The sequence below is a fragment of the Eptatretus burgeri genome, chromosome 4 (genome assembly GCF_056783735.1).
Source record: "Eptatretus burgeri isolate ZD-2024b chromosome 4, Ebu_testis_v1, whole genome shotgun sequence".
Taxonomy (NCBI): Eukaryota; Metazoa; Chordata; class Myxini; order Myxiniformes; family Myxinidae; genus Eptatretus; species Eptatretus burgeri.
In genome coordinates, this window is record NC_140964.1 from 10,667,549 (window position 1) to 10,684,440 (window position 16,892).

The 16,892-nt window shown below is 44.9% G+C and overlaps 1 protein-coding gene across 3 annotated transcripts in view; it reads left to right on the forward strand.

Annotated features, from left to right (window-relative positions):
* Positions 1 to 9,161: 9,161 nt before the first annotated feature.
* Positions 9,162 to 16,892, forward strand: part of LOC147027466 (gap junction delta-3 protein-like) — a 32,850-nt gene continuing 25,119 nt past the window's right edge. The window contains exon 1 of one of the 3 annotated variants that reach the window (XM_085876913.1): positions 9,162 to 9,216. The gene's annotated coding sequence lies outside the window, so the exon portion shown is untranslated. The remainder of the gene's footprint in view (positions 9,217 to 16,892) is intronic. The other 2 variants (XR_015057058.1, XM_085876914.1) reach the window with 2 other exon arrangements.

A 16,892-nucleotide genomic window follows, 5' to 3' on the forward strand; every position in this document is an offset into this window, starting at 1 on the left:
TCCATCTGCAAATATTATTTAGTCGTAAGATCACCAAATGACTTTATCATAGCAGGAGCTCCAGGATTTCCAGACATAATATCAAGTGCTAAAGAAACTTTTCCTATCAAAATGGGAGTATTATGGAATAATACATACTTCATAAGTGAATATACAGCATATCTCTGGCTTCCGATGTTTTGGTCAGGCTCTTGTTATTTGAGTTATATTATGCCCCATATTAATCTGCAAAGAGAGTCCCCGTTCAAAGCTTTGCATGAAAGGGAAAAAAGGCCCCTTACTATGGCAGAGTGGATTGGAATGGTGGTATTCCCTCAATATGGAACATTGACAGTTGGAAGAGAACTCATAGGATTAGCAGCCAGTATGGAGCAGATGGTGAATGAAACTGCTGATGGCTTTACAAACATTAATGATGAAATGGTGGCATTGAGGACTGTTATCATGCAAAATTGAATGGCTTTAGACTTATTGCTTGTGGCTAAAAGTGGCACATGCACCTTTAATGAATCTGAGTGCTGTACTTATATTCCTGACAGATCAGAACATATCACTGATCTCACAGCTAAAATCAGGGAAGGAAGAGGAAAGTTACATGAATATTTTAATGATGATTTGGGAATAACAAAATGGTTATATAGCATGTTTGGTGGTTGGAGCTGCCAAGATACTTTGGTGTTATCCAGACGTTCTGCACCCACTTCCGATTTTCTCTCGAAGACGTCTTTCCAGAAGCGGTGCATCTCTGCGGGATCCACTGAAGATTTGCTCCGACCCCAAGCCCCAGCAATACACTGCCTGGCAGCATGGCCCGGGTTCACGCGGATTAGCCTTTAAACCGCGGCGAACTCGGTTCTCCGAGCACGCCTCTTCGCCACCTCATTACTCTCACCCCGAGCATGGGGCATGTTGGGCTTTTGTATCGATACGGTCTCATGTGTTCGACCACCAACTCACTCTTGTTGTCTCTTCGGGACACCCTCGTCTTATGACCGCCGGTGCCTCCGACTGGGCGGCCTTCTGAAAATTTGTTTGCACAGTTCTTTTCATCACCTTAGTCGTATTATGCCTTATCAAATGTATACCAACCCTGATTACCAAATGCTTTATGAAAACTACCCCCTCTTGAATGGTACAAACTAAAGAGGCCTTTCTAGAATTGTGCCAAATTTAACCCTGATAAACACTACCACCACTTCCACATGCAAATGGCAATTGAGGTGATTGAAATTAAATATATACAACTGGAATTTCTTTAGATTGTAGCATGTCATCTAGGTTGAAAATTGATATATCGTGGAAGATAGGCAAGATGCTTCTTTAAGGACCTTTGTCAGTTTTATGAAACTACATGGGGCTTTATTGATTAATTGAGTTATAATCAATATTTAACCTTGATTTTGTCTGTTTTAGAGTGTTGAGAGCAGTTGAGCTTGGCAGTTTATTCAATTTTGTCTAAGGAAGCTTTGAAAAACTTCCACCGAGAGATTGAATGATGGGGTTAACTCATGTTTGGGTGAATGGGCATTCATCACGTGATCACAGCATGACCCCCCTTCCATGTGAAAGAAAGCCACTGAAGAAAAGGTCAGACAAGCCAAAACCCGGCAAGGCAAAGACTTGAGTTCACCATCGCATGGCACCTGCCTGTGGGAGTGACTATGACCACACTCGCTCTGCAGATACATTGTGGGCTTATCGTAGAGGTGAGATGCACAATGAAAGGCCTGAAGGTACATATGGCAAATCATATGCAATGTGCGCCCAATGGTGCACGACTCGTGTGGCCATCACTGCTGCCTACGCTGTGTACAGCTTGCTTTGCTGGAATGGGTTTGATTGCGCTTTGCCGCTTCGGAGCCCCACATTTTACTGGAGTGGAACCTCTGGGTCCCATCTCAAGTTCTCTCCATCTTCTTCAGTCATCTGCAACCCAGTGTTGGTCCCAAGCTCATACTTACCGGGGTCTACCTTCTCCGTGGCTCAAGGATGACTTGACTATGTTTCCTGTTGAATACTGCTCTATCTACATCTTGACCCACTTGTCTTCTGGCTTCAGGTGGCACACCTTTGCAACTCATGACATATGCTGATGAACAGGCCATGAACTAGGTGGAAACGTGCTCATTAACCTGACTGAGGTGCTATTGGGATTGTCTTCACCCAACATCCTTCTCCTATGAGTGCTCACTGCCATTATTGTGGGTGAACTTGTGTGACAGATCTCTTTTCTCCTCTTGGAAAGGGGTATGGTGGATCATGTGTAATACAATTATTCAAACTGTCGTGATAGGACAAAAGGGGGGAATGTGGAAGCGAAAATAATTAGATTCATTTATTCTCAATTATATTCACTTGTTGCTGATACTTTTTAATTGAACAAAGTAGAAAACAAGGTCTTACTTTTTGTACTGGAGTCAAAATAACTGTCTTCATTAAAAGCCAGCCCCCCACTCCCAGCTCCCACAGCCCCCCACACACATAGTCTTTTGACTTCCATATTGGTATAGACTATAGATGAACATGAAAGTGCAGTAGAATATTGTAAGCTCGTATCTTACTAAATATTGTATGCTCTTGACTTACTGAAATAAATAAAACCAATACTAGGATATCTCCAATATTAAATGGCTGTCAGCTGCCAAAAAGAAAGACACCTTTCTGTCAGCTACTGAAAACAAGGCACCTGTTGTATGCCTGGGAAATTAACTAACGCTGGAGGCATCTGGTGAGGGGCATCTGGTGACAGGTGCCTTGCTGACTGAATGAAGAAGGCTGTGAGCTTTGAGAATCTCATTATTATGTTGCAAATGGAATGCTTATTTAAAGGCAATGGGCTCATGTTTCCCTCCACTCTCTCCCTGATTCTGTTCGGAAACTTGTTTTCACCCTGTCCTCAAAGGCTAATCTTGTATTGACTGCTGCAACCGACCTCGAGTGTGTCCTTCTTCCCTCCCATCCAAACTGGCAGCCATGTATTGCAGTTCTTCATTCTCTTTGTCTTATGCCTAGCAGTCCCTGTAATTCATTCTTGCCAGATGTCCCACTCTTCCCCTCTTTCCTGTCCAAATCGTATAAAAGGAATTGATACATGTATTTGAGCAGAAAGAGGGTCGTGTGTAATATATTGCTTGTGTCTGTTATTTTTCCTCTTTCTCCATGTGTATGTTTGTTATTCAAATGGTTCAAACACTGACAGAGAAGAATTGAATTCTTCCATAGTGTCAGTAGCACTGCCTCCAGATGGGGGAGGGTATTACAAGTCTCCACCATTTACAGTACAGTATTCCTCTATCCCCATGTTTTCCAGTGCAATGAGGTGTTTTGAATTATAAGCAGTCGGCATGTTTTTGCTTCATGCACATAACTTCATGGGGGTTTTTGTTTTTTCCTAACACAAAAAGGGTATGCATCAGAAGAACATGTTAAACGCTTGGAACAAGATCGGCCACAGGGCAGGTAATCTGCTAGTATGTATGTATGTATGTATGTATGTATGTATGTATGTATGTATGTATGTATGTATGTATGTATATCCGCTCATCACCCATTGGTTGGACAGCTGACCTGTTAAATTCACAATCATAATACTGTGACGAAAAGTCACAACAATTGTAACCTGAAATGCTTAACTTAAAGTGCTGAGAGGACCCAAAAGACCCAAACAACCCCGTGGACCCAAAGGACCCCAAAAGACTCAAAACACCCCAAAGACCCAAGAGACTGAAAACACCACAAAGACTCAAAAGACCCCAAAAGACCCAGAAGACCTAAAATACCCCAAAGACATAAAAGACTCAAAAGACCCAAAACACCCCAAAGACCCAAAAGACTCAAAATATCCCAAATATTCAAAAGACTCAAAAGATACAACAGACTCAAAACACCCCAAAGACCCAAAAGACTCAAAAGACCCAAACTACCCCAAAGACCCAAAAGATTCAAAAGACCCAAACTACCCAGAAGACATAAAAGACTCAAAATACCCCAAACACCCAGAAGACCTGAATGACTTAAAATTACAGAGGCCCAAAACACTCAAAAAGACCCAAAACACTCAAAAGACCCCAAAGACCAAAAATACCCCAAAAATCCAAGAGACTCAAAATACCACAAAAGACCCAAAAGACTCAAAGGACACAAAACACCCCATATATCCAAAAGACTCAAAATACCCCAAAGTAACCAAAACACTCGAAAGACTCAAAAGACACCAAAGAGCCAAAACACCTAAAAGACCCCAAATAACCAAATGACCCAAAAAGATTCACAAGACCCAAAAGATTCAAAAGACCCCAAAGACCCAAAAGACTCATAACACCCCCAAAGACCCAAAAGACTCAAAAGACCCAAAAGACCCCAAAGACCCAAAACACTCAAAAAGACCCAAAAGACCCCAAAAAGATCCAAAATACCTCACAAAGACCCAAAATACCCCAACAACATAAAACACCCTGAACACCCAAAAGACCCCAAGGACCTGAAAGACCACAAAAACCTTTAAACACCCAAAATATCCCAAAGACACAAAAATGCTCAAAAATCCCAGAATACTCAAAAGACCCAAAAGAGCTACAAGACACAAAAGACCCCGAGGAACCAAAACACTCAGAGGACACAAATTACTCCGGTGACACTGAAAACCCAAAAGATCCAGAGGATCAAAAGACCTTGAGGACCCAAAAGACCCAGGGGATTCAAATGACCTGAGGACACAAATGACACAGAGGACACAAAATACCCAGGGCATCCAAAAGACCCTGAGGACCTAAAATACCGAGAGAACCCAAATTATATAAAAAATACAATATATACAAAACTAGAGTCATTCGACTGCGCGCAGTTGACGGGTATGCCTCCGCTCTCCCGCACAAACACTTGAATATTGACATATTTGACCCTTGACCTTTATCAAATCTGGCCCAAAATCTAATCAGTTAATTGCCCTGTCTAACTTTACCTCTGTACCAAGTTTGATAAAATTCTGTCCAATATTTCTTGAGTTAGGGCGTAAACAGTAAAATTTCAGAGTTTGACCTTGACCTTTGACCCTTGACCTTTATCACATCTGGCCCAAAATCTAATCAGTTAATTGCCCTGTCTTACTTTACCTTTTTACCAAGTTTGATTAAATTCTACAATTTGCTTCTTGAGTTATCGCGTAAACGAAAACCCGGACGAACGGACGGACAGACGGACAACCCGGAAACATAATGCCTCTGGCACCCTTGGTGTGGAGGCATAAAAAGGACTCAAAAGACACAATGGGACTATCACGGATCCATGGAAATTCTGCATCATGTAAAATGTGACTTCAGGTCCCTCCACCCACCCCTCCACCTCCCCCCTGACACCCACACACAAACCCATGTCCTCAACTTCAGATCTCAACCAACGGTGTCTCTGTCTGTCCCAACCCTGACCTCTCTCTCTCTCTCTCTCTGCTCCCCTACCACCACACAAAAACTCGGTGCTCCCCTCCCTCTTTGTTTAAATCCTCAAACTCCTCCCAACCCCCTCAAAAGTCTCAAACCCCTCGATCAAAACTCTGTCCCCTTTGCCCTCCCTCCCCCAAGCCAACCCTGTCATCTCCTCCCCCTTTCTTCTTCAGGTCCTCAACTTCCCCAAACCCCAAGTACTCAATCCCCCTTCCAACTCCAAGTCCTCAATCCCCAACCCCTTCCCAACTTCTCAATCTCCCTCTTCCAACTCCATGCTCTCACCCCCAACTCTCTGTCCTCCCCTCCCCATTTCTTCCTGTTCTTAACAATGTTACACAAAGATACATCAGGAACTTTGGCGCATGAGAAGGCCATTCGGCCTATCATGCCTGTACTGTTTCTGTTCCAGTTTGTTCAGAACAATGTTAAAAGTAAATAAAGCTGGAACGGTAAATTCACAATCACTTCCCCCTTAATTCCCTTATCGTCACAATAGTTCACGGACCAGTGTTTGTGTGTTTGTTTGTTTGTCACGCTACATCTCCTACAGTTGTGGGCCAATTAGATCCAGACTTGCTACATTGGATCAGCATGACCCCAATTAAGATATAGGGGTGTTTTTATCTTTTCCGGTAGTCTTAGGGGGGAGAGGGAGGAACGCAAATTCTCCATGTAAATGTGTATCATGTAGTGCTGTCTCCAGGTGGTTGAGGGTATAACAAGTCTCCACCATTTACAGGACAGTATTCCTGCCCTCACGTTTACCAGTGCAGTAAGGTGTTTTGGATTATAAGCAGGAGGTATCTTGTTGCTTCCTGCACATAACCTCATGGGGTTTTCTTTTTTTGCCTACACAGAGCAGTGTTTCCCATACACCACCTAAATAAAGGTGTGCGTCAGAAGAACATGTATGCTTGGAACAAGATCGCCCAACGGGTGTGTGTGTGTGTGTGTGTGTGTGTGTGTGTGTGTGTGTGTGTGTGTGTGTGTGTGTGTGTGTGTGTGTGTGTGTGTGTGTGTGTGTGTGTGTTGTTCACAAAGCATAACATATTCTGTTTGATTACTCCCCTACTTTCTGTATCTGTATCTCTGTCTCTATCTCTATCTCTACCTCTGTCTGTCTCTGGAAGTATCCGGATGGTCGTTATTTCTGGACCGTGGTTACATCTGGGCAAGGTTTGTCTCCAGACATGCCCGGGAGTTTGTCTCCAGACATGCCCGGGCGGTGTTTATGTCCAGACTCGAGTTTGTGTCCAGGCGGTGTTTATGTCCGGACAGGAGTTTGTCTCTGGACGTGTCCGAACGGTGTTTTTGTCTGGACGGGAGTTTGTCTCCGAACGTATCCGGGCGGTGTTTATGTCTGGATGCGAGTTTGTCTCCGGATGCGTCTCTCCATATGTGTCTGGACGGTGGTTATGTCCGAACGGTGTTTTTGTCTGGACGGGAGTTTGTCTCCGAACGTATCCGGGCGGTGTTTATGTCTGGATGCGAGTTTGTCTCCGGATGCGTCTCTCCATATGAGTCTGGACGGTGGTTATGTCCGGGCGGAGTTTGCCTCTGGACGTGTCCGGGTGGTATTTATAGTATGACCGTTAGAAAATGGATTTCAGACATTTTGTTTCCATCTTCATTGTTTATCGATGCAGAATCATTTTCACGAGATAATGTGAATCGTAATTAACGCTCCACCGCACGCCTGCCTTCCCTTCCTTTCACCTCTCACTGCCTTCCCTTCCTTTCACCTCTCACTGCCTTCCCTCCCCCTCCCCTCCTCATTCTCCTTCCCTCCTTGCTCCCCCCTCCCCTCCTCTCTCCTCCTCCCTTTCTCAACTCCCTCCTTTCTCTCTCACTCTCCCCTCCTCACTCTCCTTGCTCCCTCCTTCCCCCCTCTCTCTCTTTCCCCCTCCCCCCTCTCTCCTCTCTCTCTCTCCCTCCTCGCTCCACCCCCTCCTTTCTCTCTCACCTCTCCCCTTCTCACTCTCCTTGCTCCCCCCTCCCCTCCTCTCTCTTTCCCCTCCCTCCTCTCTCTCCCTCCTCACTCCACTCCCTCCTTTCTCTCTCACCCCCGCCCTCCTCACTCTCCCTCCTCTCTCCCCCCCCATCTCAGTGTTCCTGTCACCGAAGTGACGGGTGGTATTTGCTAGTATGTCATATATAAAGCTCTTTCTCACCCCTGACTGACCGACTCACTCACTGATATTAAGGATCGGTACCTTCCCGGGTGACGTAGAAAGCTAACATTTTGCGTGCCGATGGACATCGACGCCGGTACACCGGAAAGGATCACAGAATCGTCGGACATCATCCACAAATGAAAATATAAATAAATGAAAAATCAAATGCAGGTGAGCGACCCGAGACAATGGGGAATCACGGTTCGTTCGCTTTCACGATGTGGAAGTAAGCACACCTCGCTCGTATGTATGTATGTATATATATATATATATATATATATATATATATATATATATATATATATATATATATATATATATATATCAAGGATGGGCACAACGTATATACATATATACAGGGAGGTCTAAGAGCGCCGAGGGTCGACAAGGACCTCGATCCACCCGGCCCTGCCGCCGGGTATAACTTTACACCACCACACGTTTGACAACTAACACCTCGGTGTAACCACACTGCAGCAGAGATCAACTTTACCTCAGAATACCACACACGTTCAGGTATCACGGTTTCACCGTTCCTGCGTACCTCGCCCCCACTCGGATGGGGACACGCGAAAGTTACCTCAGGCTATTAAAGGGTTGATTGAAGAGCGATGATGAGCGCCATAAAGGTGTCGTTTACACGTCATTCACGGTAAAAACAAACAAAAACAAACAAAACTCCCCAATTCCTGTGTTCTTTATTCGCCGATAACAGCGAGGCTCTGACAAGATTTTTTTTTTTTTTTTTTAAATGGACACTTTGAGGCGGTCGGGCTCGATGTGGTGAAAACCCGAGCGCGGTCCCCCAGTCGGTGATCGTGAATCGACCCTCACACAGCAGGGGGATGCGGTTCGCGCGCGGTTTCGCCTCAGGAATCTGTCCCGAGGAACGAGCGAATGCGCGTGCCATGAGAGGGCCTTGTCTAGACGAGGGAAAGAAGGAAAAACAAAGCGCAATGGGGAGAACCCAGTGGGCTTGGCTCTCAATCAGACGCGTGTGCCTTTGGTTTGTGTTGGACGGCGTGTGGGGAGATAAACTTTCCTCCTCGCCTTCGGTCTCTGTCGTTTATTAAAGGAACTGCTGTGTGACTTACATTTCATCTCGTTCACATCAATAACACCGCTATCTTCGCTTCGGCGACGCGCGACGCGTCACCTGAGCCGACACGTGACGTCACGAGGTTTTATAACTTCGAAAAATTCAACGTTCCAACACCGAGAGCTGTGGATCAGAATCCCAGCTCGACACAGCTTTGCACATTAAAAGCCGTAAAGGGTGCACAGTGAGTTGTTACCGTGTAATGCCGAACTCTTATCACGTGTTTGTGCACTTATTACGTACACGAGATAATAAAGGTGTGTGCATGAACCTGCATGGTCTTGTCATGAATGAGGATCCCAATGTTGAGCACGTTTCCTCACCTTGTTTCATTTATATAATATTTAATACTCAAGCTGCGAGTAAAGTTCATCGTGGTTTCAACAGAGTTCATAGTGCAGCTGTTTTATGATCTCTGATAAGTGAATTGCAGAGATTGATGAATAACTCGTTCAGTCATCCCTAGGTGAAGTCCAAGTAGAGTGCAGTGAAGTCAACTTCTGTAAGTTTACACTTTTACTTCTATTATATCTTTACATTTTGTTTCTGGACACATCACGTTCATGACCAAAGCCTTTTACTTGTTTTGGAAGATAGACACATCGATAAACCAGACACAGATGTACACATGCACACAAACACAGACATGGACACTTCTTCGTACATCTTTTACTCACAAATGAACAATAACGATTATTCCTAAACCATTAGATTGTTGCGGTTTTGGAAGACCCCGGGGAGTTGCATCCAACACATGAAGGAACTTTGGAGTTTGGATATGTCCGTCGTATTTTGCTTATTTAGATTCCCTCTCCTCTCTGTCAATGGAAGGGAAAGATGTGTTGTGAATGTCGTTAGAACTATCCTCGTTCTCCTCTTCCTCATTTTAAAACTTCATACTCGAACCTCATTCTCACACACCCATTCTCCAACTCCGTACTCGAACCTCATTCTCACACACCCATTCTCCAACTCCGGACTCGAACCTCATTCTCAAACACACACTCTCCAACTCCATACTCACACCTCATTCTCAAACACCCATTCTTTAACTCAATCCTTGAACCTCATTCTCACACACCCATTCTCCAACTCTGTACTCAGACCTCATTCTCACACACCCATTCTTTAAATCAATCCTCAAACCTCATTCTCAAACACCCATTCTCCAACTCCGTACTCACATCCATTCTCCAACTCCGTACTCACACCTCATTCTCAAACACACACTCTCCAACTCCATACTCACACCTCATTCTCAAACATCCATTCTCCAACTCCGTACTCGAACCTCATTCTCAGACACACATTCTCCAACTCCATACTCACACCTCATTCTCACACACCCATTCTTTAAATCAATCCTCGAACCTCATTCTCAAACACCCATTCTCCAACTCCGTACTCACATCTTATTCTCAAACACCCATTCTCCAACTCCGTACTCGAACCTCATTCTCAAACACCCATTCTCCAACTCCATACTCGAACCTCATTCTCAAACACCCATTCTCCAACTCCATACTCGAACCTCATTCTCAAACACCCATTCTCCAACTCCGTACTCACATCCATTCTCCAACTCCGTACTCACACCTCATTCTCAAACACACACTCTCCAACTCCATACTCACACCTCATTCTCAAACATCCATTCTCCAACTCCGTACTCGAACCTCATTCTCAGACACACATTCTCCAACTCCATACTCACACCTCATTCTCACACACCCATTCTTTAAATCAATCCTCGAACCTCATTCTCAAACACCCATTCTCCAACTCCGTACTCACACCTTATTCTCAAACACCCATTCTCCAACTCCATACTCGAACCTCATTCTCAAACACCCATTCTCCAACTCCATACTCGAACCTCATTCTCAAACACCCATTCTCCAACTCCGTACTCGAACCTCATTCTCAAACACCCATTCTCCAACTCCGTACTCACACCTCATTATCAAACACCCATTCTCAAACTCCGTACTCACACCTCATTCTCAAACACCCATTCTCAAACTCCGTACTCACACCTCATTTTCAAACACCATTGTTAAACTCCGTACTCGATCCTCATTCTCACACACCCATTCTCCAACTCCGTACTCAAGCCTCATTCTCAAACACCCATTCTCCAACTCCGTACTCGAACCTCATTCTCAAACACCCATTCTCCAACTCCGTACTCGAACCTCATTCTCAAACACCCATTCTCCAACTCCGTACTCACACCTCATTCTCAAACACCCATTCTCCAACTCCGTACTCGAACCTCATTCTCAAACACCCATTCTCCAACTCCGTACTCAAGCCTCATTCTCAAACACCCATTCTCCAACTCCGTACTCGAACCTCATTCTCAAACACCCATTCTAAGCGGCAGTCCAGTGCTGCAATCGCTTCGGACTAGACCACCCAAAAAAGGAAAACAAATAAAAGAATGTTAGTTACTTGCCCCCTTTTGACTTAGTCCGAAATGGGGGCTTATGTATGTGGTCTTGTCCGTCCGTGCATCCTTCCGTAGCCATATCTCGGACATAAATGGAACAATTTTGTCAAAACTTGGCACCAGGACATTACACGATGGTATACATATGCACGTCATTTTGTTTCGAGATCAGATCCAAGATTGGTGACTGGCAGTCATTTTGTTCCGAGATCAGATCCAAGATTGGTGACTGGCAGCCATTTTCTTACTTCAATGTGTCCCCAACTATTTTTCGAACACACATGGTCCAATTTTGTTCAAACTTGGCACAAGCACTGTACATGATGGCATACACATGCACCTCACTTTATCTTGTGATCTGATCAAAGATTGCCGACTGGTAGATTGGCGGCCATTTTAGTTGTAAACTAGAAGGGCAATTGGAAGAGTACATCCCTCTACCAGTCTGATAAGTTCACGTTTTGTATCCCACTGAGAGGCTGGATCTGCATTCGGGACATGACTAAAAGTTAATTGGCCTGATCTTGTCACTTAACTAATTCATCCACCAAATTTCGTCCAAATCTGTCCACACCTTTTTGAGATATCGCGCCATATATCGTTTCAGCACAATCACTCAACAGTGAAAAATCACGTAAAAAATTCTCGTATCCGGATCCGGATTGTCCACAATTTTTGAGATATCTTGTTCACAGACAAACAAACAAGAAGAAGACGTCGTGCGGAGCATTATACTTGCAAAATCCATAAAACAAATTTGACCTCAAAAATAATTGGTGGTTGAATTCAATGACTAAATATGCAAATCCTCTTCAAATTGAGAGACTCAAATGGGATGTGCTTGCTGACGGTCGCTGGAGGATGATCCAGAACTGTAGGGTCCATGGGAGTGCTCAGTTCCTCAATACCAACCATAGCCTTGTGTTTCAACTTTCCGTTTAAATCCAGGAGAATGGTACCATCCCAGCCTTGGCTGGATGTTGGCAAACTCAAGGATGAGAGGGCAGGTGAGGAGTTTGCGAACAGGCTGAGTGGGGAGTTGGGGGAGTCTGGGTGCTTTGGGAAATCCTGAAGAGTTGGAGAGTCCCTTCAAGACCACCATCCTTGATGTTGCCGGTGGGTGTCTTGGAACTCACCGTAGGGCGAAGAATAATTTTATCTCTCAAGGGACACTGGATACCATTGACCAAAGTCGCAGGGCCAGGCTTAATGGCAGAGCTGAGTTGCTCAGGGAGCTCAGGCATAAAACTGTACGTGTGCTGAGGGTGGACAAGGCGGCCGATGTGTCAGAAATCTGTGAGGGGATAGACCATCACCTGTGGTAAAGTGATTCTCATCCCGCTTACAGGGGAATTCATGCATTGCGTTCCTCCAAGCCCATCCCTCGGTGTACTGCAGTTGGAGCAGAGCATGGTAGGCTCTTGACAAAGGAGTCCGAAGTGAAGGCCCGTTGGGCCGGTTATTTTGAGTGGCTGCACCAGGCTGATCCACCAACTGTCGAGTTGGACGTCAGGGGTGTTACAATAACTGTTGCTGACCCTCCAATCAACTGTGATCCACCTTCGTTTGTGGAAACACAGGCTGCGGTGAACCGGTTGAAATGGGGTAAAGCTGTTGGGATCTGTGGCATCCATGCTGAACTTCTCAAGGCTGGTGGAAATGCTGTACTCGTGTCGTTGCATGCAGTTTTGTGCTCTGCTTGGAACACAGGCATCATCCCAACTGAGTGGAAGAGGGGCCTTGTTGTCCCTCTCTGGAAAGTGAAGGGTGATTGCCAGGACTGCAACAACGACCGAGGGATGATGCTGCTCTCAGTGCCGGGCAAGATCTTTGCTCAGATAATTATTGATAGGGTGCGCTACCATCTGCGTGAGCACCAGTGCCCAGAGCAGTCAGGCTTTTCACCAAAGAGGTCAATGATCGACCGTGTCTTTGCCCCTCGGGTCCTCACCAAATGCAGATGATACTTTCAGCAGGTGCTGCTTGCAGCCTACTTGATCTCTGCAAAGTGTTCGATGCAGTGAATTGGGATGCCCTCTGGAGGATTCTTGGTCTTTGTGGGTTGCCTCCAAAATGGATCATTCTGATGTCTGAAGAATACTCTGGTACTGAGTGCTGTGGGACGTGGTGATTCCATTTTCGATATATTTCCAATTGTTACTGGAGTTTGTCAGGGGTGTGTGCTGGCCCCCACACTTTTCAGCCCTTGTATGGACTGGATTCTGGGAGGATTTAAGGGAGATCAAGCAGTCATCCTTGCAGAGACTCTGGATATCATTTTGGGGGGGCCTCCAGGTGCTAAATGAAGAGAAAGAACCGCTGGGATTATGGGTTTCCTGGGTCAAAACTAAGATCCAGGCTTTCAATGACATTTTGGATGCTGCTATCTTGTCTGTACCTGTTTGTGGCGAGGATTTTGAGGTCATGGAGAGATTCACTTACCTTGGCAATGATATTCATGTCTCTGCTGGCTGCGAGCCAGAGGTCAACAGACGTCTGGGTCGGCCCTGTGGAGTCATAGATTCACTGGATAATGGGGCGTGGTGCTGCCGGTACCTGTGCGGGAGTTTGAAAGTCTGAGTCTTCAGGTCCTTGGTGCTTCCAGCCTTACTCAATGGATGTGAGACTTGGACTCTGACCAAGGATCTGAGACGGAGACTTAATTCCTTTGGTACCAGGTCTCTTCAGAGAAACCTTGGCTATTGCTGGTCGGACTTTGTGTCCAATGAGCGGTTGCTGAGGGAGATTCAAATGAGATTTGTTACCTATATAGTCAGTGAGCATCAGCTGTGGCTGTATGGACATGTGGTTCGTTTTCCTGATGCTCATCCTGCTCACCAGATTTTCTCAGCGAGGGAGCCTCGTGAGTGGAGGAGGCAAATGGGCCGACCACGTGCCTTGTGGTTGCAGTAGGTTGATCGGCATCTCAAGGAGATGGGGATGGGCCAGTCATCTGCCTTGGGGATGGCCAGATGGAAGCCCCTGGAGTGGACGCAGTGACCCGCTGCTCCGACGCATGCTCAAATAACTGACCTGAAATATAAATCCTCTTCAAATTTCAAGTCAATGGGATCAAAATTGAAAATTTTAGAAACCTCACCTAAGTTGTTGACGTTTAGTCTATGTTGACATTTTGGCCGGGGTTGACGTCAATGAAAATTGGTGGTTGAATTCCGTAAGCTCATATGAAAATGCTCTTCAAATTTCTCGTCAATCGGATGAAAATTGAGGATTTCAGAAATTTGACAACTTTGTTGACTTTTGGCCGATGTTGTCCTTTTGACCTTTTGACCTCAAAAACAATAGGCTTCTTGCTTTCGACAAACTCTACTATGTGGTGAAGTTTCGTGAAGATCGGTTTAAAATTGTCACCTGTAGTCGCTTGACAGACAGACAGACAGACAAAATAACAAAATCGATGATCAATATACTTGAGAATTCTTCGATTTTCGCAAGTACCAAACAGACAAAATAGAATAATGCACACAACCAACCAATATACTTGAAAAATCTTCGATTTTCGCAAGTCTCTCTCTCGAGTGCAGCCTGTGGCTGCTGGTTGCATCATTGGTTGGGACGCGGCTATGCCGCTGATGCAGTGTCCCCCTTACCAGTACACTGGTACTCATTTTACCGACCTCGGAAGGATGACAGGCTGAGTCAACCTCCTGGTGTATTTTAATTCAGCGGCCAACGGGACTTAAACTCAGGACCCTAGGATCCCAAGCCGCCACCCTAACCACTAAGCCAACACCAGGCTATTTTCGCAAGTAACAAGATGGAGTATCGCACACAACCAACCAATATACTTGAGAAAACTTCGATTTTCTCAAGTAACAAACAAACAAACAAACAAACACACAAACAAAGAAACAAGCAGGGGAGAAATTAAGGATGAGATTAACTTAATCTGGGATAAATTCATGATGTGAGTTTTGCAGCCGCACTGTAAGTCCAAGAGGCAAACAACTACACAAAAAGATAGATCTGCATTTCAATAGAATTGACATTATCAATGCTTTGCCACTTGCACTCCTCAGCATAAAAACCCGCAAGCAGATGAAGAAGAAGAAGCACCAAACTCTCTCTTATAAAGTTACAACGTCCTTAACGTTGATTGGTCGCGAGAAAGAAAGGACGGGATTACCTGATTGGTGGAACGATAGAGCATCATGAATAATGAGTCGGCGGAAGTGAACCATCATGGATAATGATTAGGCGGAGATGAATCACCCAAGTACCCGGCAGAAATATAATGCTAATTTGCTGAGGGCGAGTGGGGGTTGTGGTTTTCATAATGACTCAATGATGACTGTGGTATAGTTGTCACACAGTCAAGCTATCGTAGTCAGAATAGATATAAAGTTAGGACAAATTATTTCTGTCTTCAAAGAATGGGATTGGTTGACCTGATGAATTTGGCCTCCATTTCATGAAGGTGAGCTAAAATGCGTCCTCTTCTCAGAATTTTAAACTAGCCAATACGATATTGTTCTGCACACTGATGATTATTCTTTAAATGGGCACCAATTGTAGAGGCACAGGGGAATAGTTGTCGTACTGTTTACATTCTTACAAGCCCGAGTTGGTTGTCTCTGTTCGGATGACTGACCCCGTCGTCTGTTCACCAGTGGGACGTGTTTTATCCTGAGGAGTGCAAGTCGAAAAGCTTTGATAATGTCCATTTTATTGCAATGCATATTTAAATTTTGTTGTACTAATAAAGATAGATCTGATAATCTGACCAGAAACAAGACACCAACATGGAAATGGAAACTTGAGAAGCAGAGACACAGATTGAGGGTGGAAACGGGACAAATAGAAAAATTCAAAAGGGGAAACAGAAGTCCAAAGCTTATGAAACGAATCAGACAAATAAAAAATAAATATAACATAGAAGATAATGGAATAGAACCATTAGCTGCCCATAATAAGTTCCAAATACAACAGATAGCAGGGAAAACAAGTAAAAAATAGAATGTCATAGCCCCCGTTGTTTTAGTAGTTTTGCTGTATGGAGTTAAAGGGGCTAGCCCATATTTATGTTCAACTCAATGAACGCCAGTCGACCAGTCGACCATCTTCGATGATATCGCAAAATAAAGAGAGGGGCACATGTATGCCATCATGTACTGTGCTTGTGCCAAGTTTGAACAAAATCGGACCATGCACATCAGATAAATGGATGGGGACATATTTAAATAACAAAATGGCCACCAGTCGGTCATATTAGATCTGATGTCGAAAAACAAAGACGTGTATATGTAAGCAATCATTCACTGTCTGGCTGCCAAATTTGAACATTGGTAAATGCATGTCCGAGATATGGTTGAGGACGTGTTCAACACTGGGTTTTTTTTTTTTACAACTGAAATAGCCGCCAGTCAGCCATATGGCATCTGATGTTGAAAAAAATGATGTGCATATGTTAGCCATCACTCATTATCTGTGTGCCAAGTTTCCCCCCTCACATTCACAAAGCTGCCCCTTCCCCCAACCTCTCTCTTCCAACTCATTCCTCCACCTCCTCCAATCTCCTACTTCCCCCTGCCTCCTCTATTATTACTCCTGACTGTGCCCCATCCCATCACCACTTAGCCCTTTGTCATCCTCCTCATCCGACCCTCTCCCCAAGCTCTTCTACAATCTCCTACACACTGTCAACAACCCTCCCTACCTAACCCTCTCCTCCCCTGCACCCAAAGCCTCCTTCCCTCCCTCTTCCT